Below are 25491 nucleotides of genomic sequence, written 5' to 3'. Positions count from 1 at the left end.
CCTCCACTCATTACCTGTAGTAATGGCACCTGTTTAAACTTGTTATCAGTATAAAAAGACACCTGTGCACACCCTCAAACAGTCTGACTCCAAACTCCACTATGGTGAAGACCAAAGAGCTGTCAAAGGACACCAGAAACAAAATTGTAGCCCTGCACCAGGCAGGGAAGACTGAATCTGCAATAGCCAACCAGCTTGGAGTGAAGAAATCAACAGTGGGAGCAATAATTAGAAAATGGAAGACATACAAGACCACTGATAATCTCCCTCGATCTGGGGCTCCACGCAAAATCCCACCCCGTGGGGTCAGAATGATCACAAGAACGGTGAGCAAAAATCCCAGAACCATGCGGGGGGACCTAGTGAATGAACTGCAGAGAGCTGGGACCAATGTAACAAGGCCTACCATAAGTAACACACTACGCCACCATGGACTCAGATCCTGCAGTGCCAGACGTGTCCCACTGCTTAAGCCAGTACATGTCCGGGCCCGTCTGAAGTTTGCTAGAGAGCATTTGGATGATCCAGAGGAGTTTTGGGAGAATGTCCTATGGTCTGATGAAACCAAACTGGAACTGTTTGGTAGAAACACAACTTGTCGTGTTTGGAGGAAAAAGAATACTGAGTTGCATCCATCAAACACCATACCTACTGTAAAGCATGGTGGTGGAAACATCATGCTTTGGGGCTGTTTCTCTGCAAAGGGGCCAGGACGACTGATCCGGGTACATGAAAGAATGAATGGGGCCATTTATCGTGAGATTTTGAGTGCAAACCTCCTTCCATCAGCAAGGGCATTGAAGATGAAACGTGGCTGGGTCTTTCAACATGACAATGATCCAAAGCACACCGCCAGGGCAACGAAGGAGTGGCTTCGTAAGAAGCATTTCAAGGTCCTGGAGTGGCCTAGCCAGTCTCCAGATCTCAACCCTATAGAAAACCTTTGGAGGGAGTTGAAAGTCCGTGTTGCCAAGCGAAAAGCCAAAAACATCACTGCTCTAGAGGAGATCTGCATGGAGGAATAGGCCAACATACCAACAACAGTGTGTGGCAACCTTGTGAAGACTTACAGAAAACGTTTGACCTCTGTCATTGCCAACAAAGAATATATTACAAAGTATTGAGATGAAATTTTGTTTCTGACCAAATACTTATTTTCCACCATAATATGCAAATAAAATGTTAAAAAAAAAGACAATGTGATTTTCTGGATTTTTTTTTCTCAGTTTGTCTCCCATAGTTGAGGTCTACCTATGATGTAAATTACAGACGCCTCTCATCTTTTTAAGTGGTGGAACTTGCACTATTGCTGACTGACTAAATACTTTTTTGCCCCACTGTATATATATATATATATATATATATATATATATATATATATATATATATATATATATATATATATATATATATATATATATATATTTTTTTTTTTTTTTTTTTTTTTATTTTTTTTTATTTTTTTTTTATTATGTTGTGGTTACATATTTGCTACAATAACATTTTCTACATGGATAATTTTACGTTTGCATATCAAAAAATGATATTTCCCTGTATAAATTGTTGCCCCATGATAGATTAATAAATAACTTCTAACGGGGCCATACAAGAAAGTTAATTAATAACTTCAGAGGAGCTGGAATTTATGACAGTATTGCTGTGCAGCTAATCATTAAGGTATAAAATCACTTGATTAGATTTTTAAGGATTTTTTCTGCAATGTACAAGAATGATTCTTAGGCTACTTTCTCCCGATGAATATTTGATGCTTAAGATTTTCTGCACATATTAGGTAACTCAAGTTCTTGCTTCTTTCTTTCCAGTGTGTTTTCACGGTCTCTTTTACATGCGTCATTATGGCGATTTTATTATGTTGCAGTTTTCATCTCTATTTGCTATGTCTTGCTTTAAATAAACGTGCTTTTTTTAAATATTTTCTGGTACTTGGCTTTTAGGCTATGTGCACACGATGAGTAAAATTTCTGCAACATTTCTACAGGAAAAACGTAGATGCAACAACGTGTGTCATAAGAAGCAAGGATCACCAAACTACAACTTAACAACTTTGGACACATCATACGAAGAGAGCAATCACTGGAGAAGGACATCATGGTCGGAAGAATAGAAGGAACAAGACGAAGAGGAAGACCAGCGACCGGATGGCTTGATACCAACAAGATAATGGCGGAGAAGACCCTAGTGGTCCTATGTAGGCTGCAGAAGAAAGATCTTCCTACAAAGCGTTCATCCATCAAGTCGCCATGGCTCAAGATCAAGCCAAAGGCCATTAAAACAATCTACTATATAATTGTCTAAGGTTCACTTCCATCTGTCTGTCCTTCTGTCTGTCACGGATATACATTGGTCGTGGCCTCTGTCAGTCATGGAAATCCACGTCGCTGATTGGTCGCGGCAAAACAGCCACGACCAATCAGCGACGGGCACAGTCCGGAAGAAAATGGCCGCTACTTCCTCCCCGCAGTCAGTGCCCGGCGTCCGCATATTCCCCTCCGGTCAGCGCTCACACAGGGTTAATGGCAGTGTTGACCGCGGTGTAACGCACTCGGTTAACGCTGCTATTAAGTTGTGTGACCAACTTTTTATTATTCATGCGGCCTATGCAGCATGAATAGTAAAATATCTAATGTTGAAAATAATAAAAAAAAATATAAAATAGTTACATACTCACCCTCCGGATCGAACCGGCCAGTTACCGATGCTCCTCGCGATGCCCCGGTGACCGCTGCATGCATTGCGGTCTCGCGAGATGATAACGTACGGTCTCGCGAGACCGCTATGCAATCTTCAGACCGGAGCGCGCGACGAGCATCGGGAACCGGCCGCTTCGATCTGGAGGCTCCAGAAGGTGAGTATGTAACTATTTTTTATTTTAATTCTTTTTTTTCTTTTTTTTTAACAGGGATATGGTGCATACTAAGCGGCTCTGTGCTGTATACTACGTGGCTGGGCAATATACTATGTGGCTCTGTGCTGTATACTACGTGGCTGGGCAATATACTATGTGGCTCTGTGCTGTATACTACGTGGCTGGGCAATATACTATGTGGCTCTGTGCTATATACTATGCGACTGGGCAATATACTACGTGAACTACGTGGCTGGCAATATACTACGTGGCTGGGCATTATACTACATGGCTGGGCAATATACTACGTGGCTGGGCAATACACTACGTGGCTGGGCAATACACTACGTGGCTGGACAATATACTATGTGGCTGGGCAATATACTACGTGGCTGGGCAATATACTATGTGGCTGGGCAATATACTACGTGTGTGGGCAATATACTACGTGTCTGGGCAATATACTATGTGGCTGGGCAATATACTACGTGGCTGGGCAATATACTACGTGTGTGGGCAATATACTACGTGTCTGGGCAATATACTACGTGTCTGGGCAATATACTACGTGTCTGGGCAATATACTACGTGTCTGGGCAATATACTACGTGGCTGGGCAATATACTACGTGTCTGGGCAATATACTACGTGTCTGGGCAATATACTACGTGTCTGGGCAATATACTACGTGTCTGGGCAATATACTACGTGTGTGGGCAATATACTACGTGTCTAGGCAATATACTACGTGTCTGGGCAATATACTACGTGTCTGGGCAATATACTACGTGTCTGGGCAATATACTACGTGTCTGGGCAATATACTACGTGGACATACATATTCTAGAATACCCAATGCGTTAGAATCGGGCCACCATCTAGTAAATAATAATAATGGAATCTATGGATAAAACCTGCACATAAAACTCAGAATAGAACTTGACATGTTGTAGATTTAAAAAACAGCACAGTGGCCATGATATTTCTATAAAGCCCATCCACTTTGATGGAACTGTAAGATGCTGAGTTTTATACGTAGCAAAAATACTCAGCGTTAACCCCCAGAGCTTTTTTCGGTTTTGCGTTTTTCGCTCGCCTCCTTCCCAGTGACATAACTTTTTTATTTTTTCGTCAATATGGCCATGTGAGGGCTTATTTTTTGCGGGACAAGTACTTTTGAACGACACCATTGGTTTTACCATGTCGTATACTAGAAAATGGGAAAAAAAATTCCACGTGCGGTGAAATTGCAAAAACAGTACAATCCCACACTGGTTTTTTGTTTGGCTTTTTTGCTAGGTTCATTAAATGTTAAAACTGACCTGCCATTATGGTTCTCCAGATCATTACGAGTTCATAGACACCAAACATGTCTAGGTTATTTTTTATCTAAGTGGTAAAAAAAATTTGAAACTTTGCTAAAAAAAATGTAAAATAAAATTGTGCTATTTTCCAACACCGTAGTGTCTCCTTTTTTCATGATCTCAGGATGGGTGTGGACTTATTTTTTGCATGCCGAGCTGACGTTTTTAATGATACCATTTTGGTGCGGATACGATCTTTTGATCAGCCATTAGTGCATTTTAATGTAATGTTGCGGTGACCAAAAAAAATAATTCTGGCGTTTTTAATTTTCTCGCTACGCCATTTAGCAATCAGGTTAATTCTTTTTTTTTTATTGATCGATCGGGCGATTCTGAACGTGGCGATACCAAATATGTGCGAGTTTGATTTTTTTTATTGTTTTATTTTGAATCGGGCGAAAGGGGGGTGAATTGAACTTTTATATATTTTTTAAAAACTTTTTTTTTTTTACTTTTGCCATCCTTCAATAGCCTCCATGGGAGGCTAGAAGCTGGCATAGCCTGATCGGCTCTGCTACATAGGGGCGATGCTCAGATCGCCCCTATGTAACTGAATTACAGCATTGCTATGAGCGCCGACCACAGGGTGGCTCCCACAGCAATCTGGCATCAACAACCATAAAGGTCTGCAGGGGACCTCTGGTTGTCACGCCGACGCACCGCTGACCCCCGATCACGTGACGGAGTAAGGTGCCTGCATTTCTGGCCAGATGGCCGGAAGCGCTTGTTAAATGCAGCTGTCAAAGTTTGACAGCCATCCGCCCGAGCCTATTGCTGGCACATGTCAGCTGTTCAAAAACAGCTAACATGTCCCGGCTTTGATGCGGGCTCCGGCGGTGAGCCATCTGCCATCGGATTTACTATTCTGGAGGGGTTAAAAACTCATCAAGGGAACTTACCATTCATGTAATGCGAAAAGAAAAAAAAACAAATCATAAGATATTCATAAAATGCAGATTTTTCAAGATGACAAATATAGTTTACCTTACAAGACTCTGAAATTCATCTGTGACTAAACATAAAACAAAGGCGAACTATCGTCTTGTAGATTTGTTAAATTCTGTAAGCAATAAAAGAGAAAAAACGCAATAATTACACATCATGAATGAGCAGATATCATGAAAATATTTTCAGAATAATGAAGGGAAGCTTTTAGGATATAAAATTAGAAGATAGAAGGCAAATAACTAAATAGACAGTTTATATTGTGACAATATCACTAGCAAGGTGCTGGAGGGGAGATATGTTTCGCTGAGGTTATTAGCTTCAGTGATGTAAAACCCTTAAGTTTTCCTCCACCACATTGGTTAGTTAACCCCTCTCAACACAATTTGTTTAACGGCTGGGTTTTTGTGGACAACCATAGAGCGGGTGGGAGGTTGTCCACCTTATCTCCGCCCCAGGGTGTTGCCTGGGGCTTAAATAGCTGGCCTCAAGAGGCAGTCAGTGTTCAGTATGGCTGGAGAGAGGAACTCCAGCGATTTGTGTCCTGAGGAGGAAAGACTGAACCTGTGGATACTAAATTCTTCAGAGAGGGCAGATCCCAGATGTATGGACTGTGATACACCATTATGTTTTGTAAGCAGGGCTGTGTTTATTTTTCACTTCCTGTTGGATTATGCCATCTGTATAAAAAACCAACAGAAGATTTAAAGAGGCAGTGCTCCCGTTTTCTACCACCGTGTACCGCTGAGTGAGCTGATATATGATATATATATATTACTACATGGTGGCACGATTCTAACGCATCGGGTATTCTAGAATATGCATATATGCATGTCCACGTAGTATATTGTCCAGCCACGTAGTATATTGCCCATCGACGTAGTATATTGCCCAGCCACGTAGTATATTGCCCAGTGACGTAGTATATTGTCCAGCCACGTAGTATACAGCACAGAACCAAGTAGTATATTGCCCAGTGACGTAGTATATTGCCCAGCCACGTAGTATATTGCCCAGTTACGTAGTATATTGCCAAGCCACGTAGTATACAGCAGAGCCACGTAGAATATTGCCCAGCCACGTAGTATATTGCCCAGTGACGTAGTATATTGTCCAGCCACGTAGTATACAGCACAGAGCCACGTAGTATATTGCACAGCGACGTAGTATATTGCCCAGCCGCGTAGTATATTGGCCAGCCACGTAGTATATTGCCCAGCCACGTAGCATACAGCACAGAGCCACGTAGGATATTGCCCAGTGACGTACTATATTACCGAGCCACGTATGTCACAGGTTAAAAAAATAAAAAATACCGTAAACATACTCACCTAACGATCCGAGGGCCCCTTGTAGTTGAACATACTCACCATTCTCGTCGCTGCTCCTCAGCGTCCCGTCTCTCCGCTTCCTGGGATCCAACGGCGCTGTGCAGATGGGCGCGCGGCTGCCGCCATCTTGCGTTCCAAGGATGCATTGCGAAATTACCCATATGAATTAGCGGTCTCGCGAGACCTCTAGGTCTTATGGGTAATTTCGCAAAGCATCGCTGGGAAAGGAAGATGGCGGCAGGCGCGAGCGGTTCAGCGGACAAAGGAGGGTGAGTATAGCAGGTTTTTTGTTTTCGTACAATTTTTAACATTACTTTCTTTTACTATTGATGCCGCATAGGCAGCATCAATAGTAAAAGGTTGGGGACACACAGGGTTAATAGCGGCAGTAACCCTGTGTTAGCGGTGACCGGAGGGGAGTATGGAGCGGGCGCCGGGGACACTGACTGCGGGGAGCGGAGCATCGGGGACATTGACTGCGGGAAGTGGTGCGACGGGAACACTGACTGCGGGGAGTATGGAGCGGCCATTTTCTTCTGGACTGTGCCCGTCGCTGATTGGTCGTGGCTGTTTTGCGGCGACCAATCAGCGACTTGGATTTCCATGATAGACAGAGGCCACGACCAATGAATATCCGTAGAGGCCACGACCAATGAATATCCGTGACAGAAAGACAGACAGACGGAAGTACCCCTTAGACAATTATGTATATAGATGTACAGTACAGACCAAAAGTTTGGACACACCTCATTTAAAGATTTTTCTGCATTTTCATGACTATGAAAATTGTACATTCACACTGAAGGCATCAAAACTATGAATTAACACATGTGGAATTATATACTTAACAAAAAAGAGTGAAACAACTGAAATTATGTCTTATATTCTAGGTTCTTCAAAGTAGCCACCTTTTGCTTTGATGACTGCTTTGCACACTCTTGGCATTCTCTTGATGAGCTTCAAGAGGTAGTCACCGGGAATGGTCTTCCAACAATCTTGACGGAGTTCCCAGAGATGCTTGGCACTTGTTGGCCCTTTTGCCTTCACTCTGCGGTCCAGCTCACCACAAACCATCTCGATTGGGTTCAGGTCTGGTGACTGTAGAGGTCATCTGGCGTAGCACCCCATCACTCTCCTTCTTGATCAAATAGCCCTTACACAGCCTGGAGGTGTGTTTGGGGTCATTGTCCTGTTGAAAAATAAATGATGGTCCAACTAAACGCAAACTGGATGGAATAGCATGCCGCTGCAAGATGCTGTGGTAGCCATGCTGGTTCAGTATGCCTTCAATTTTGAATAAATCCCCAACAGTGTCACCAGCAAAGCACCCCCACACCATCACACCTCCTCCTCCATGCTTCACGGTGGGAACCAGGCATGTAGAGTCCATCCGTTCACCTTTTCTGCGTCGCACAAAGACATGGTGGTTGGAGCCAAAGATCACAAATTTGGACTCATCAGACCAAATCACAGATTTTCACTGGTCTATTGTTCATTTCTTATGTTATTTAGCCCAAACAAGTCTCTTCTGCTTGTTGCCTGTCCTTAGCAGTGGTTTCCTAGCAGCTATTTTACCATGAAGGCCTGCTGCACAAAGTCTCCTCTTAACAGTTGTTGTAGAGATGTGTCTGCTGCTAGAACTATGTGTGGCATTGACCTAGTCTCTAATCTGAGCTGCTGTTAACCTGCGAATTCTGAGGCTGGTGACTCGGATAAACTTATCCTCAGAAGCAGAGGTGACTCTTGGTCTTCCTTTCCTGGGGCGGTCCTCATGTGAGCCAGTTGCTTTAAAGCGCTTGATGGTTTTTGCCACTGCACTCCATTTTTCAGACTGACTGACCTTCATTTCTTAAAGTAATGATGGCCACTCGCTTTTCTTTACTTAGCTGCTTTTTTTCTTGCCATAATACAAATTCTAACAGTACATTCAGTAGGACTATCAGCTGTGTATCCACCAGACTTCTGCACAACACAACTGATGGTCCCAACCCCATTTATAAGGCAAGAAATCCCACTTATTAAACCTGACAGGGCACACCTGTGAAGTAAAAACCATTCCCGGTGACTACCTCTTGAAGCTCATCAAGAGAATGCCAAGAGTGTGCAAAGCAGTCATCATGTGTTAATTCATAGTTTTGATGCCTTCAGTGTGAATGTACAAATATTGTTATATATATATATATATATATATATATATATATACATACAGTGGGGCAAAAAAGTATTTAGTCAGTCAGCAATAGTGCAAGTTCCACCACTTAAAAAGATGAGAGGCGTCTGTAATTTACATCATAGGTAGACCTCAACTATGGGAGACAAACTGAGAAAAAAAAATCCAGAAAATCACATTGTCTGTTTTTTTAACATTTTATTTGCATATTATGGTGGAAAATAAGTATTTGGTCAGAAACAAACAATCAAGATTTCTGGCTCTCACAGACCTGTAACTTCTTATTTAAGAGTCTCCTCTTTCCTCCACTCATTACCTGTAGTAATGGCACCTGTTTAAACTTGTTATCAGTATAAAAAGACACCTGTGCACACCCTCAAACAGTCTGACTCCAAACTCCACTACGGTGAAGACAAAAGAGCTGTCAAAGGACACCAGAAACAAAATTGTAGCCCTGCACCAGGCTGGGAAGACTGAATCTGCAATAGCCAACCAGCTTGGAGTGAAGAAATCAACAGTGGGGGAGCAATAATTAGAAAATGGAAGACATACAAGACCACTGATAATCTCCCTCGATCTGGGGCTCCACGCAAAATCCCACCCCGTGGGGTCAGAATGATCACAAGAACGGTGAGCAAAAATCCCAGAACCACGCGGGGGGACCTAGTGAATGAACTGCAGAGAGCTGGGACCAATGTAACAAGGCCTACCATAAGTAACACACTACGCCACCATGGACTCAGATCCTGCAGTGCCAGACGTGTCCCACTGCTTAAGCCAGTACATGTCCCGGCCCGTCTGAAGTTTGCTAGAGAGCATTTGGATGATCCAGAGGAGTTTTGGGAGAATGTCCTATGGTCTGATGAAGCCAAACTGGAACTGTTTGGTAGAAACACAACTTGTCGTGTTTGGAGGAAAAAGAATACTGAGTTGCATCCATCAAACACCATACCTACTGTAAAGCATGGTGGTGGAAACATCATGCTTTGGGGCTGTTTCTCTGCAAAGGGGCCAGGACGACTGATCCGGGTACATGAAAGAATGAATGGGGCCATGTATCGTGAGATTTTGAGTGCAAACCTCCTTCCATCAGCAAGGGCATTGAAGATGAAACGTGGCTGGGTCTTTCAACATGACAATGATCCAAAGCACACCGCCAGGGCAACGAAGGAGTGGCTTCGTAAGAAGCATTTCAAGGTCTTGGAGTGGCCTAGCCAGTCTCCAGATCTCAACCCTATAGAAAACCTTTGGAGGGAGTTGAAAGTCCGTGTTGCCAAGCGAAAAGCCAAAAACATCACTGCTCTAGAGGAGATCTGCATGGAGGAATGGGCCAACATACCAACAACAGTGTGTGGCAACCTTGTGAAGACTTACAGAAAACGTTTGACCTCTGTCATTGCCAACAAAGGATATATTACAAAGTATTGAGATGAAATTTTGTTTCTGACCAAATACTTATTTTCCACCATAATATGCAAATAAAATGTTAAAAAAACAGACAATGTGATTTTCTGGATTTTTTTTTCTCAGTTTGTCTCCCATAGTTGAGGTCTACCTATGATGTAAATTACAGACGCCTCTCATCTTTTTAAGTGGTGGAACTTGCACTATTGCTGACTGACTAAATACTTTTTTGCCCCACTGTATATATATATATATTACACACACACACACATATACACACACATACATACACACCGTATATATTCGAGTATAAGCCGAGAATTTCAGCCCATTTTTTTAGGCTGAAATTGCCCCTCTCGGCATACCTAGGGGGCGGCGGGGGAAGGGGAGCAGCAGCTGTCTAATAATACTCACCTGCTCCGGGCACGGTCCCTGGTTCTCCGGGTCCTGGCAGCTTCTTCCTGTAGTGAGCGGTCACATGGTACCGCTCATTACAGTAATGAATATGGACACCCATAGGTGTGGAGAAGCGTACTCATTACTGTAATGAGCGGTACCATGTGACCGCTCAATACAGGAAGAAGCTGCCGGCGCCGGAGAACCAGGGACTGCACCGCGCCAGGAGCAGGCGAGTATAACGCAGTGCGCGATATTCACCTGTTCCCCGTTCCATCGACGGCCGCCGATGCGTCTTACCCATCCTCTGCATTGACGCTCAGGTCAGAGGGCGCGGTGACACTATTAGTGTGCGCGCCGCCCTCTGCCTGAACGTCAGTGCAGAGGACAGGGAAGACACAGCGGCGGCCGTCGGTGGAACGTGGATCGGTGAATATAGCAAGTGTCGGGGGCCTGAGAGGTGAGTATGTCAATTTTTAATCGCAGCAACAGAATATGGGGCAAATGTCTGTATGGAGCATCTTATGGGGCCATGTGCAGCATTATATGGGGCAAATATCTGTATGGAGCATCTTATGGGGCCATAATCAGCATTTGTGCAGCATTATAGGGGGCAAATGTGTCTATGGAGCATCTTATGGGGCAAATATCTGTATGGGGCCATGTACAGCATTATATGGGGCAAATATCTGTATGGAGCATCTTATGGGGCCATGTGCAGCATTATATGGGGCAAATATCTCTATGGAGCATCTTATGGGGCCATGTGCAGCATTATATGGGGCAAATATCTGTATGGGGCCATGTGCAGCATTTTATGGGGCATATATCTGTATGGGGCTATGTGCAGCATTATATCGGGCAAATATCTCTATGGAGCATCTTATGGGGCCATGTTCAGCATTATATGGGCAAATATCTGTATGGGGCCATGTGCAGCATTATATGGGGCAAATATCTGTACGGGCCATGTGCAGCATTTTATGGGGCAAATATCTGTATGGAGCATCTTCTGGGGCCATGTGCAGAATTATATGGGGCAAATATCTCTATGGAGCATCTTATGGGGCCATGTGCAGCATTATATGGGGCAAAAATCTCTATGGAGCCATGCGCAGTATTATATGGGGCAAATATCTCTATGGACCATCTTATGGGGCCATGTGCAACATTATATGGGGCAAAAATCTCTATGGGGCCATGTGCAGCATTATATGGGGCAAATATCTTTATGGAGCATCTTATGGGGCCATAATCAGCATTTGTGGAGCATTATACGGGGCAAATGTGTCTATGGAGCATCTTATGGGGCCCTTATAAACCTTTATGCAGTACTGTATGGGACAAATGTGTCTATGGAGCATCTTATAGGGCCATTATTAACCTTTGTGCAGCATTATATGGGGCATATTTTAATATGGAGCATCTTATGGGGCCCATCATGAACTGTATTGTTGTGAATTCTGTGGCAGAGCTCCCTCCTGTGGTCACAAGTGGTACTTCGGCTGATTCTCTCTGGGAGCTTCCGTTTGTGGAGGAAAGTGGTACTGCGGCTTCTGAGTTTCCTCCCTCAGGTGATCTGGTGAGGTCGTTAGGTGCTTCTCTACTTAACTCCACCTAATGCTTTGATCCATGCTTCCTGTCAATGTTCCAGTGTTGGACTTGTTTTTCCCTGGATCATTCCTGTGGCCTGCTGCTCTGCATAGCTAAGTTCTTCTTTGCTATTTGTTTGCTATTTTTTCTGTCCAGCTTGTCTAATTGTTTTGCTGGAAGCTCTGGGACGCAAAGGGTGTACCTCCGTGCCGTTAGTTCGGTACGGAGGGTCTTTTTGCCCCCTTTGCGTGGTTTTCTTTAGGGTTTTGTGTAGACCGCAAAGTTATCTTTCCTATCCTCGCTCTGTTAAGAAAGTCGGGCCTCACTTTGCTGAATCTGTTTCATCCCTACGTTTGTCTTTTCATCTTAACTCACAGTTATTATATGTGGGGGGCTGCCTTTTCCTTTGGGGTATTTCTCTGAGGCAAGGTAGGCTTATTTTCTATCTTCAGGCTAGTTAGTTTCTCAGGCTGTGCCGAGTTGCATAGGCAGAGTTAGGCGCAATCCACGGCTGCCTCTAGTGTTGTTTGGAGAGGATTAGGGATTGCGGTCTGCAGAGTTCCCACGTCTCTGAGCTCGTTCTATTATTTTGGGTTATTGTCAGATCACTGTATGTGCTCTGACCGCTATGTCCATTGTGATACTGAATTGCCTATCACAACACTGTATGGAGCATCTTATGGGGCCCATCATGAACTGTATGGAGCATTATATGGGGCTCCTGATTCAATATGGATATTCAAAAACACTTAACCTGCTGATGTCTCAATTAATTTTACTTTTATTTGTATCTATTTATATTTTTGAAATTTACCAGTAGCTGCTGCATTTTCCACCCTAGTCTTATACTCGAGTCATTAAGTTTTCCCAGTTTTTTGTGGCAAAATTAAGGGAGTCGGCTTATACTCGAGTATATACGGTATATACACACACACAGTATATATACACAGTGGGGAAAATAAGTGAGACACAGAATCTTGTATGAATTTTACTAGTGATGAGCGAACATGCTGGGATAATGTCTTATCCGAGCATCTTGGTGTGCTCGTATATTATTGAGTCTCTGCGGCTGCATGATTTGCGGCTGATAGACGGCCTCAACACGTGTAGGGATTGCCTGTTTGTTAGGAAATCTCAGCATGTTTTGAGGCTAGCATCCACAAATTATGCAGCTGCAGGGACTCGAACATAATATATGAGCATGCCCAGATGCTCGGATAACACCCAAACATGCTCTGATAAGATGTTATCCAAGCACGTTCGCGCATTACTAATTTTTACATAATTAATTTGCATTGTATTGCATGAAATAAGTATTTAATACCATAGCAAAAGAGAACTTAATATTTGGTACAGAAACCTTTGTTTGCAATTACAGAGGTCAGACATTTGATCTAGTTCTTGACCAAGTTTGCACACACTGCAGCAGGGATTTTGGCCCCCTCCTCCATACAGATCTATTCCAGATCTTTCAATTTTCCGAGCTGTCGCTGGAGAACATTGAGTTTGAACTTTCTCCAAAGATTTTTTGGGTTGAGGTCTGGAGACTGGCTAGGCCACTCCAGGACTATGAAATGCTTCTTACGGAACCACTCCTTAGTTGCCCTGGTTGTGTGTTTTTGGGTCATTGTCAAGCTGGAAGACCCAGTTACAACCCAACTTCAAAGCTCTTACTGAGGAAAAGAGGTTGTTGACCAAAATCTTGTGATACATGAAACCATCCATCCTCCCTTCAATACATTGAAATTGTCCTGTCCCCTTTGCAGAAAAGCACCCTAAAGTATGAGGTTTCCCCCAAAATGCTTCATGGTTGGGACGGTGTTCTTGGGGTTGAACTCATCCTTCTTCTTCCTCCAAACTCGGCGAGTGGAGCTGATACCAAAAAGTTCTATTTTGGCCTCATCTGCCCACAATCTTTTCCCATGCCTCCTCTGGATCATCCAGATGGTCATTAGCAAACGTCAAACAGAGCTGAATATGTGCGGGTGTGAGCAGGGGGACCTTGAGTGCCCTGTAGGATTTTAACCCATGATGGCGTGTTGTGTTACTAGCAGTAATGTTTGAGACTGTGTTCCCAGATCTCTTCATGCCATTGACCAGGTCCACCCATGCAGTTCTGGGCTGATTCCGGACCATTTCTCAGAAGCATCCTTACCCTACTAGGCGAGATCTTGCATGGAGCCCCAGACAGAGGATGATTCATCTTGTGTTTCTTCTATTTTCTAATAATTGTGCCAACAGTTCTCACCAAGCTGCTTGCCAAATGTCCTGTAGCCCTTCCCTGCCTTGTGCAGGTCTACAATTTTGTCCCTAGAGTCCTTAGCTCTTTGGTCTTGACCATGGTGGAGAGGTTGGAGTGTGATTGAGTGTGTGGACAGGTGTCTTTTATAAAGGTAACAAGATCAAACAGGTGCAATTAATACAGGTAATAAGTGCAGAGTAGGAGGCCTCTTAAAGAAAAACTAAAAGGTCTGTGAGAGCCAGAATTCTTGCTGGCAGGTGATTAAATACTTATTTCATGCAATAAAATGCAATTTAATTATGTAAAAATCATACAATGTGATTTTCTGTTTTTTATTTTTAGATTCTGTCTCTCACAATTGTAGTGTACCTACGATAAAAATTTCAGACCTCTCCATTCTTTGTAGGTGGGAAAACTTGCAAAATAGGCAGTGTATCAAATATACTGTATAAATATAAGGTATATATAATTGTCTAAGGGGTACTTCCGTCTGTTTGTAACGGAAATCCCGCATCGCTGATTGGTCGCGGCCGGCTGCGACCAATCAGCGACGGGCACGGTCCGGCCGCGAATTCGCCCTTCCCCACTCCCCTCCAGTCAGAGCCCATTCCCTACTCCCCAGTCAGTGCCCCCCAAGCGGTTCAGCAGTCCGTTAAACAGACTGCGTTACACCGCGGCATAACGCAGTGTGATAACGCCGCTATTAACCCTGTGTGACCAACTTTTTACTATTGATGCTGCCTATGCAGCATCAATAGTAAAAAGATCTAATGTTAAAAATAATTTAAAAAATAAAAAATCATTATACTCTCACCTTCCGGCGCCTTTCCTGCTCCTCGCGATGCTCCGTTCCCAAGAATGCATTGCGGTAATGACCGGACATGACGTAGCGGTCTTGCGAGACCGCTACATTATCACGTGTTATTGCCGCAATGCACTCTTGGGACCGCAGCGTCGCGAGCAACATCGCTAAACGCCTGGGCTGGATCCGGGGGCCGCCGGAAGGTGAGTATATAACTATTTTTTATTTTAATTCTTTTTTTTAACAGGGATATGGTGCCCACATTGCTATATACTACATGGGCTGTTATATACTGCGTGAAGTATATCGTGGCACAACTGTGTCGGTGCTCAAGATAGGTTTCCCACACCAGTAAGCATATAATAAATAAATAACTTGGCACTCAACTTGTAATTGGTGATGATATTAAGAAATGGATATTTATTACTTTATTTATTAAACAGGACTGCTATCCAAGTAATAAATATCCATTTCTTAATATCATCACCAATTACAAGTTGAGTGCCAAGTTATTTATTTGTTATATACTGCGTGGCCTGTGTTATATACTATGTCTCTGTGCTATATACATGGGCTGTGCTATATACTACATGGGCTGTGTTATATACTACGTGGCTGTGCTATACAATACTTGGGCTGTGTTATATGCTACGTGGCTATGCAATATACTACGTGGCTGTGTTATGTACTATGTGGCCTGTGTTATATACTGCGTGGGCTGTGCTGTATACTACTATACATATTCTAGAATACCCGATGCGTTACAATCAGGCCAGCATCTAAAATATATATATATATATATATATATATATATATATATATATATATATATATATATATATATATATATATATATATATATATATATATTATATAAATAAAATATATATATTATATATATATATATATATATATATATATTATATAAATAAAATATATATATAATATATATATATATGGGTCACTTCCATCTGTCTGTCCTTCTGTCACGGTTATTCATTCGCTGATTGGTCTCGCCAGCTGCCTATCATGGCTGCCGCGACCAATCAGCGAAGGGCACAGTCCGGAAGAAAATGGTCGCTCCTTACTCCCCGCAGTCAGTGCCTGTCGCCCGCATACTCCCCTCCGGTCACCGCTAACACAGGGTTAATGCCGGCGGTAACAGACTGCGTTATGCCGTGGGTAACTCACTCCGTTACCGCCGCTATTAACCCTGTGTGTCCCCAACATTTTACTATTGACGCTTCCTATGCGGCATCAATAGTAAAAAATGTAATGTTAAAAATAATTTAAAAAACCTGCTATACTCACCGTCTGTTGTCTGCTGAGCCGCTCGCGCCTGCCGCCATCTTCCTTTCCCAGCGATGCATTGTGAAATTACCCAGAAGACCTAGCGGTCTCGCGAGACCGCTAAGTCATCTGGGTAATTTTGCGATGCATCCTGGGAACGCAAGATGGCGGCAGCCGCATGCCCATCAGCACAGCGCCGTTGGATCCCAGGAGGCTGAGGAGCAGCGACGGGAATGGTGAGTATGTTAGAACTACAAGGGGCTCTCAGATCGTTAGGTGAGTATGTTTATTTTTTATTTTTTAACCTGTGACATACGTGACTGGGCAATATACTACGTCACTGGGCAATATACTACGTCACTGGGCAATATACTACGTCACTGGGCAATATACTACGTGGCTGTGTGCTGTATACTACGTCACTGGGCAATATACTACGTCGCTGCGCAATATACCACGTGGACATGCATATTCTAGAATACCCGATGTGTTAGAATCGGGCCACCATCTAATATATATATATATATAGAAACACAGATGAATAGTTAGAATATATTTATCTAAGTACCTATGTAACACAAAGCTGAAGGCACAATTACAATTTGGCAACAGTTGAAATTTCTTTTCAATTCCCGTTTTTAATTTCCTGTTTTAAGTTAATATGGTATTTCCATAGTAACCAGATTGTTTTTTTTTTATATTTATATTCATACCGTACATTGCTTATTACTTAAAACATAAAAGTCCAAGTGTGGAACTACAAAAGCCATCGAAAAGTAGAAATAAAGTAAAAGAATATAAATAACAATTACAAAAATAGAAGTAGGAAGAAGAATAAAATAGGTGAGTGTGAGGTAGCGATCACTAAGCGGGTCAGGGTTCACTCGGCAGCGATATACAAATGTACAGCGGCACACTCAGCCATTATCTTATCCATATATTTCCATGGGGAATAAATGAGAATGTGTACAATGCAGAGATCTAAGAAACGTATGTACTAAAGTAGGCCAGGCCAAGTCAAGAGAGCCTGATATCCCGATGGATCAAACATCGATTGGCCATCAATACTACATCCTGGAAAACCTCTTTAAATTTTCCTGATACACCAATGTATTAATGCACCAATAACTATACACCAGTGTACTGACATACAACGATAAACCACAGTGTACATGGTGTAGCTAATAGTACAGACCAAGCTAGAACCATAAGCTTCAAAGTGTCTTCCTGTGGTTTTACATTAAAGTAACATCTCTCACGTTCCTGCCGAACCAGGCGCTGAATGAACAGATCGGTGCCGACACTATTGACGCCGCAGTCATTGTGCCACGGAGGAGCCCAAGAACCTCTGAAGTCATCTGTGCAGGAAGCAACTCTATATAAAACGACTCTATATATTAAAGTTCAATTATGCCCTATAAGACAGAAAAATGATCTCACGTGGATATGCAACCCCAACGAACTTAAAGGAGGATAGCCAACCTTTTTAGTTTGTGCCCAAAGCAGAAAAGTAGTAAAATACTCTATACTCCCCCACTTATTCCCCACCAACTTAGGTGGTCCTGCTAATAACTAGCATCAGTGGTCACAGGTCTACTGTTCTACCATGGGTGGTAGTACTCGCGAGTGCGAGGTTGGATCATCATCACTGAGCAGCAGCTATTTTTGGTTTCATGCATATGCATATCACGGTCCACAATTTTCAGACAGTTCACTTTTCAGGTTGTCCGTTTGGATCATCATACCATCCGACTGTTTGTTTGGGTCAGGAGACCCATGGACGTCAGGAGACCCATGGACGTCACGAGACCCATGGACGTCAGGAATTTGTAGTTCGTAGACAATCCGTGAAATGTAAGGATAACAAAAACTGGCAGCACCCCCAGAGGGCAGCCATTGGGGTGGTAGGGGGAATTAGCAAGTGAGTAGAATTTATTTTAAATACTTTGGGTCCACTTTTAAAGCAAAAATGTGGACAATTTTTTTAAAAAACATTTTCTTACAGGTCATTAATGTACAACCAACGGAAGAGGAGCCATTGACTGAACCCTGACACGTTCCAACTTTGTGTAAGAAGTAGCAGCGATGGCGGAAAGTAAAATCTGCATCCTACAATGAGACAGCAATTGTTATTGTCACTCATTGAACGGTCATAATAATTGAGTTAATAAAAGGTCAAGGAAACGCTTGTGAGTAAAAGTGAGAAAAGTGGCATTATCTGAGATTAATGAATAACCATCCCCTGACTTCATCACAACCTCTAGAATATCAACTCATTAGATCTAATGTGAAAGAATAGTTTTGACATTTTCTCAGGATTCTGGCGCCTGATGAAAAGTTGGACCCTTACGTTATGTCCACACGCCATCTTTAAGATGCAGGCGGATATGACAAGGTTTTTATAGGCGAAACCGCTTCATATAGAAGACCGTCAAATTTTTCCCTAAAGTTGATTCCCCTGCCATTTTGCCCACTTCTTTCTATAGCTCAAACGTCCGAACCCTGAAGAGGTTAAAAGAAGCAAAAAAAAAAGACCCAACACGTTCAAGTGCTGTTTTTTTTACACTGTGGTGCACTCTTAATTTTTTGCTGCAGTTTCGCAGCGCTTTTTCAGGGGGAATCTGCCTAAAAGAGACATCGTATGAACACAAAGTCATGTGGCTTCGGGTAGCCACAAGTTACTTAGTCACAATGACTGAGGCTAATCTACACACAGATCCACGAAAATTCAGAGTGCAAATTTGCAGCCAAACCCAGCGCTATTAGATGGCCATAAACGTTTTATACCGACCTGCCTGTATGAAGTATTATTTTTATTGTATATTAGTTATATTTATTGAAAAGTTAGGCCAACAAATATAAGTTACCATTTCACATTGGAAAACGCAAAAAGTGTTTGATAAAGGGGTTGTCCAGTTGCAAAACAATGATGTTTAGAGGTGTTTCTAGTAGGAAAAATGTACAAAAGCGCTAACGTCTACGTCTTATTGGAGGTGTTTTGATCGTCAAACATCAGTGGGCTCCCAGCAGCTCCACTCCCAGTTTGTGCTCAACGCAGAGAATGTCGAAACACTTGACCAAAGATTTGCACGAAGGGAGCCGGCTGACGAATGTGACCGATTTAGCAATTAAAACGAGCAACCGACCGCCTCTTTTTATACACAGCACTGATGACATGATCATAATGCGTTAAACAAAGTCTTCTGTTGAAAATGGAGTTTCAGGGACTGACACCAATATCTTAAACCAATCCCAAAATATTCTGCCTTTCTCGGCCACGCATTTATAAAACATATAAAGGCCAATTCAACATTCTAGGATCTGTCACCAGATTTCACAATACATTTTATCTATATTACTTAAAAGATCTTTAAAGTATCACATGAGGATGCTTCCCTTGTAATCCAGTGACTCTTATCCTTTCAAAAAGTTTAAACTTAAATTTCCACCCATCTACCCCGATTGACAGATCCTTAGTGTCCCTCCTCCATCCTGCTGCTGCTGAGACCTCACGCTGCTCAGAACAAGTTGCAGCTGTAAGTCACGCTACATTGGCGGAGACTGAACACACCTGGACTCATGTTCTCTCAATCTATAGCTGGATTCATAAAATGCTCATCCTAAAGGGAACTTGACAAGAGGTTCATGCCATCCGAGGTTCGTCAGACACTGGTCGCGTTATTGCAGCTGTGTACGTTTTTCTCACGAACGCTATTGTAACAACTCTGCTGGCATCGCAGCATGGCCTCACATCTCTCACACTATCTTACCCACTGCTCCAGGCCATGATGTGCTTTCTCTTTAATGCCAGCTCCATGTTCTGTGTCTCTGCTCTCTGCATGCTTCATGGCTATGTGTATAGGGGGCCGGCGCCTGAACTCTCTGGTTCTTATAGGAATCAGGTGCATCTGTCTAATCAGTTCCTGACCAATTACCAAGAGGCCTCCTGTATATAGTGCAGCTCCACCCTGTGCTCTGGGCCTGTGCAATGTGTTTGCTCAGTTAGTGTTTAGCTGCTGAGTTTGCCTGACCTTGCTCTGAGTTACTCCCTCTCTGGAGGCTTTTCTCTGTGCTATTGAATTGATCTTGTAGTCCGCCCTCCAGGAGGCAGAATATCCTGGTCCCTGTGTCTTTGTCCCTGTGTCTTGTTCTATTGCCTTGTCTGTACTTTGTCTTTTCTCGGTCTCCTTGTCCGTGGCTTCCTTCCCTGCTTTCTTTCCTTGTGTTTTCTGTCTGCTTACACTCCGCACTCTTGCGGCTCTGCACTCAGACCTTGCTTCGCACTCTCTGGCTTTGCTCTGTGGCTCCGCTCTTTGCGGTTCTATCTGGCTCCGCTCTTTGCGGTACTATCTGGCTCCGCCTCCAGCGTCTCCGCTCTTGGCTCCGCCTCCAGCGTCTCTGCTCTTGGCTCCGCCTCCAGCGTCTCCGCTCTTGGCTCCGCCTCCAGCGTCTCCGCCTCTTGCGGCTCCGCCCTTGGCTCTGCCTTCTCCTCTTCTCTTAGTTCCACCTTCTACTTGTTACTTGGTCCTCTTGTGTGAACAGGTCCCTACCTGTTCCTTCATTCTCCTTTCCTTCTGGCTTGTTTCCGTACCTGCATCTTCTGTGTGTACAGGTCCCTACCTGTTCCTTCATCACACTCACAATAGGACTGCACTCGGGTGTCATCAGAGTGCAGCCTGATTCATACATCACATCAACCCGTCCTGTGTATCCTGTGTTCCTGCCAGTCCTGCCGTTCCTGCCCTGCCTTCCAGTCCTGTGTTCCTGCTGTCCTAGCCAGTCCTGTTTCCTGCCGTGTCTCTGCCAGCCCTGAGTTCCCTGCCGTGTCTCTGCCAGCCCTGTCTCAGCCGTGCCAGCCTACTCGTCTGTGTTCCAGCCGTGCTCTTCTGCCAGTCCTGCCTAATGCCCGCACCAATCCAGGTGTTCCTGTCTCCCAAGTGGGATCAGCAGCCACAGCCAGACACCACCCTGGAGTAGCACCTGGCAGCTGCCTGCTGCACAAGCCTGTCCTCACCATCAGAGGCTCCAGTGAAAACCCAAGCAGCTGTCACAGTCACGCCCCTTCCAGGGTAGTCTGGTTTGTGGCACAGTGGGGCCACAAACCCCCCGAGCTCACGCCCACCAGTCAGGGCGTGAGCGTGACAGCTATGGCCTTTCAAAGAAAACATGCTTTGAAAAGCTGTCCAGGGACTATGCATTTTGGATAAGTATCTCCATATGTGTGCGTATAAGGTGACACCTGTCAGTCTAGGGAATGGGGGCTGGAACAAGTCGATGGGGATCTGCCTATTGGACTAATCTTCAGAGCCGAATAGTTCAGACATTTGTTCAAAGAATTTGTTCTCTGAAATTCCGCAGCATACATGGCTACAATAAAGCCTCATCAGGTCCAAGAGATATAGATATTAAATAAATGTATACAGTTTACACTCTGAAATCTGGTGACAGATTTGCTTTAACCCTTTACTTTCCCCCCTCCCAAATTGTATCATAGATAACGAACCAACTTTTACCAGGGACGGTTGACACTCATCAATGCAGTTCTTACACCTCCAACCTCAAACCTTCACCTGCCCAGATAAGATGTCGTACGGTAACTGGATGTGGTTGCTTTACCACACTCGGGTCCCAGTATAGTCGTGATCATAGTCATCGCAGAAGAGACATTACTGATGATTGACTAAAAGTGAGCAGTGTGTGGGGGTGAGATGGTGTGACAAGGTGAGGTGGGAACTTCTGAAAAAAGTTACAGATACCTGGCTTCCCGCTATCACAGAAATATGTCAATGTGGATCGAAAAAAAAAAAATCACCTAAGTCACCACAGAGATTTCTACCTGCTATACATTTCCCATGACTAAGTACTGTACCGCAGCTTATGTATAGTATATTGGATGTTTAACCCATTACTGACCAATCCAAATTTTTCAATTCTGACCAGGGTCAATGTATTTACCGTATATGTGGCAATAACTTTGGAAAGCTTTAACATATCCCAGAGATTTTTTTTTTTTTTTTTTTTCGTGACACATTACACTTTACAACAATGGTAAATTTATTTCTCTATGTCTTATATTTATTTAAAAAAAAAAAAATCAGAAATTTATAAAAAATATTTTAACAATTTTCAAATTCTGAATGATTATATCCATTTAATCCAGATCGTCACCACACCAAATAGTTAATAAACAACATTTCTCTCCTATCTGCTTTACATCAGCGCCATCTGTAAAATGTTCTTTTAATTTTTGTTAGAATTTTAGAAGATTTAAAATTGTAGCAGTCATTTTTTATTTTTGTTCAAGGTAATTTACAAAATGAATTTTTTTTTTTTTTTTTGCGGGGGACCTATTTTTAGTTTTGAAGTGACTTTGGGGGTCCTATTTATTGGAAAAGCCCAAAAAGTGATAACATTTTTTAAAAAAAAAAGCACCCCTCCACAAAATTAATACTGCTTATAGGTAGTTGATTAACCCTTCAGGTGCTTTTCGGGAATTAATGCAAAGTGGCATGACAGGAATGAAAAATGTTATTTTTACCACCTAAATGTCGCTAACTTCTGAACAGGCCCGCTATATCTGGCAGCCCCCTAGGGCCATTTTTGGGGGCTGTAAATCGGCATGGCAAGCATCAGGACCACAGAATCATGGTGCCGATGAGATAAAGAGGGAGCTCCTCACACTTTATTAACCATCTAGATGCTGTAATCACTATTGACAGCAGCATCTAAGGGGTTAAGCGACCATGGTCGGTGCAGCAAGTTGTCATCTAGAGAGTACCGCTGACATCTGCCGCATTTTCACCCGTCGGGGATACAATTCACTCATATTTCAGGCCAGTATAAAGATGTATGGGTGGTCACTAAGGTGTTACGTTATCCGCCTTCCCTCTCATCAATGGCTCAGGTTGTAGTGATGATCCCCCATGCTGTACACTGCAGGTCTGCTTTATTAGAAGCCCCCCCCCCCCATTAGAAACCAAACCTCCCCCCAAAAAAAATATATACCGTATATAAATCAGGTCAATGTTACACACATATTAAAGTGTTGTTGCCATGTCATAAAACTTTTGACATTTTCACAAAACTTTTAAAAGTTTTGATCCTCACAAGCACTGAAATAGCAGGAACTAGTAGTGTAAGGACCCCTAGACTTTCTGCGTGTTGTTTTTTTTTTTTTTCTGAGACAAAAGGGGGCACAGGTTTTGACAGGGAACTTCTAAAAATGAGCTTCAATAGGTGGCAGCTTGGATATTCTCAAATGCATCTTCAAGGGAAGGTGCCGTGATTTTAATTTTTGTATTAATAATTATTGATTATACAAATCAATTAATTTTTAATACAAAATTAAATTAAACTACTTTAATAGTTTTTCCCTACACGTGAAAAAAAAAAAAAAAAATCAACCAAAAAAAAAAAAAGTCCCATGGCAGGTGCTTGTGTATGGAACGGGCTCAGGAGATGAGCCCGCACCATGCCCGGCAGATGCTGGCTGCATTATAAAGTCATCAGCATCTAACAGCGGCGATCGAAGATGAGCTCTGATCACTGCTATAAAACCTCCGAAATATCACGGTTATATCCCGTGATTGAACTTGATAGATATTTGTCTTTTTCAACCATATTGGACAAGGGCCAATGATCGCCATGGTAGTCTGGAGTCTGATGAAGGCCCCCGTAACTGCAATGTTGGTAGCTCCCTATTTTTCCTATATATTGCAATACTCTATGCAAATTTTTTACCCGCCCCCACCTTTCCTGAAAAATAAAACACAATTTAAAAAAAACCAAAAAAAAAAAACACAATACAACATTCGATATCACTGCATCCGTAAGTCTGATCAAAAAAGGAAAGCATTTAACCCACACAGTAAACATCCATAAAGATAGAAATTAAAATGCCAGAATAATTGTTTTTGGTCACAACACTCCTTCCCCCAAAAATGCAATTAAAAGCAAGCAAAAAAATCATATGTACCCTTAAATGGTATCAATGAAAAAAAAATGACTAAAGGATACATGCCAGAAATGCGTCAGATGTTTTCGAAGGAGTATATGAAATATTTTGATATGAAGTTCTTTTAATCAAGATCACATAAAATTTAGATGTTTTTAATACAAGAAACCGGGATGCGCAGATTTCTATACTTAAAAAAAAAAAAAAAGTACTCTCATCATAAATAAGCTCAGAAAGCTCCATACACACAAAAAAAATAAAAAAAATTACAGATCTCAGAAAAAGGCAACAGAAAATAATTTTATTTTCTGGATTTTTTACACAACCAAATTAAAAAAAACAAACGTTTGGCATCGCCATAATCATAATTACAAAAAAAAAAAAATCACATAGCCAGGTCATTTTTATTGCACAGTGAACGCTGAAAAAAACAAAACCTAACAAAACAAAAAGGTGGAATTCTGGGTTTTTTCTTTCGCCATTTTACTGCACTTCTTTTTAAAAATTGAATTGGGCTGCTGTTATGCAGTGTCACGGGGCGGCAGACGTGGGGGAGGTACTCGTCTCTTGCACCCCAGCACCTGACAAGAAAGTTGGGGTCCTGGATGGGTGTGTGGACTTGTGCTGTGAGGGCGCTACGCCCGTGCAGACAACATGTAATCGATGACGCTGGTTTGTTAGGACCAAGTATTGGACAGTTCAATGAGGGAGACAATTGTTGGAAAGTACATTTATTACTGAATTGGAATTTGATAGTGAATATATACAGGAGATAGCGGGAACGACAAAGTCTTATGAACGTTCCCTTCACAATGCAAAGCATTTTCCACACAGTTTCCTTCTTTCTCTTCTTCACTTTTCCTCTTTACTTTTCTACTTGTCCTCGGTTTCTCACTACTTCAACACAACCCAGTTCAACTGTACAGTCCTGCTGAGCAAGAGTCCTTTACTCACCCCGCGTCTTCTTTCCCCTTAGGGTGCTAGTATGGCCAGATGTAGTTTCAAGCTTTCTGATGCTCTGGAACTACCACCCGGAGCTTTCTACACGTCTCAAGTTCTCAGTCCTGTCTAGGCCCGTTACCCTCAAGAGTTATAAACTCTGGACCTTTCCGCTAGGCGTCCTCTACCAGGACC

The 25491-nt window shown here is 42.8% G+C and overlaps 1 protein-coding gene across 1 annotated transcript in view; it reads right to left on the bottom strand.

The window, feature by feature from the left end:
- The window catches only part of TRERF1 (transcriptional regulating factor 1), a 204919-nt gene that overhangs the window by 142513 nt on the left and 36915 nt on the right, over positions 1 to 25491 (bottom strand). The window contains exon 2 of the mRNA XM_069768578.1: positions 5215 to 5290. The gene's annotated coding sequence lies outside the window, so the exon portion shown is untranslated. The remainder of the gene's footprint in view (positions 1 to 5214; positions 5291 to 25491) is intronic.

The sequence above is a fragment of the Ranitomeya imitator genome, chromosome 5 (assembly GCF_032444005.1).
Source record: "Ranitomeya imitator isolate aRanImi1 chromosome 5, aRanImi1.pri, whole genome shotgun sequence".
Lineage (NCBI taxonomy): Eukaryota > Metazoa > Chordata > Amphibia > Anura > Dendrobatidae > Ranitomeya > Ranitomeya imitator.
Note: the sequence above shows the minus strand (reverse complement) of the source record. Positions and strands in the feature narration are given on the sequence as shown.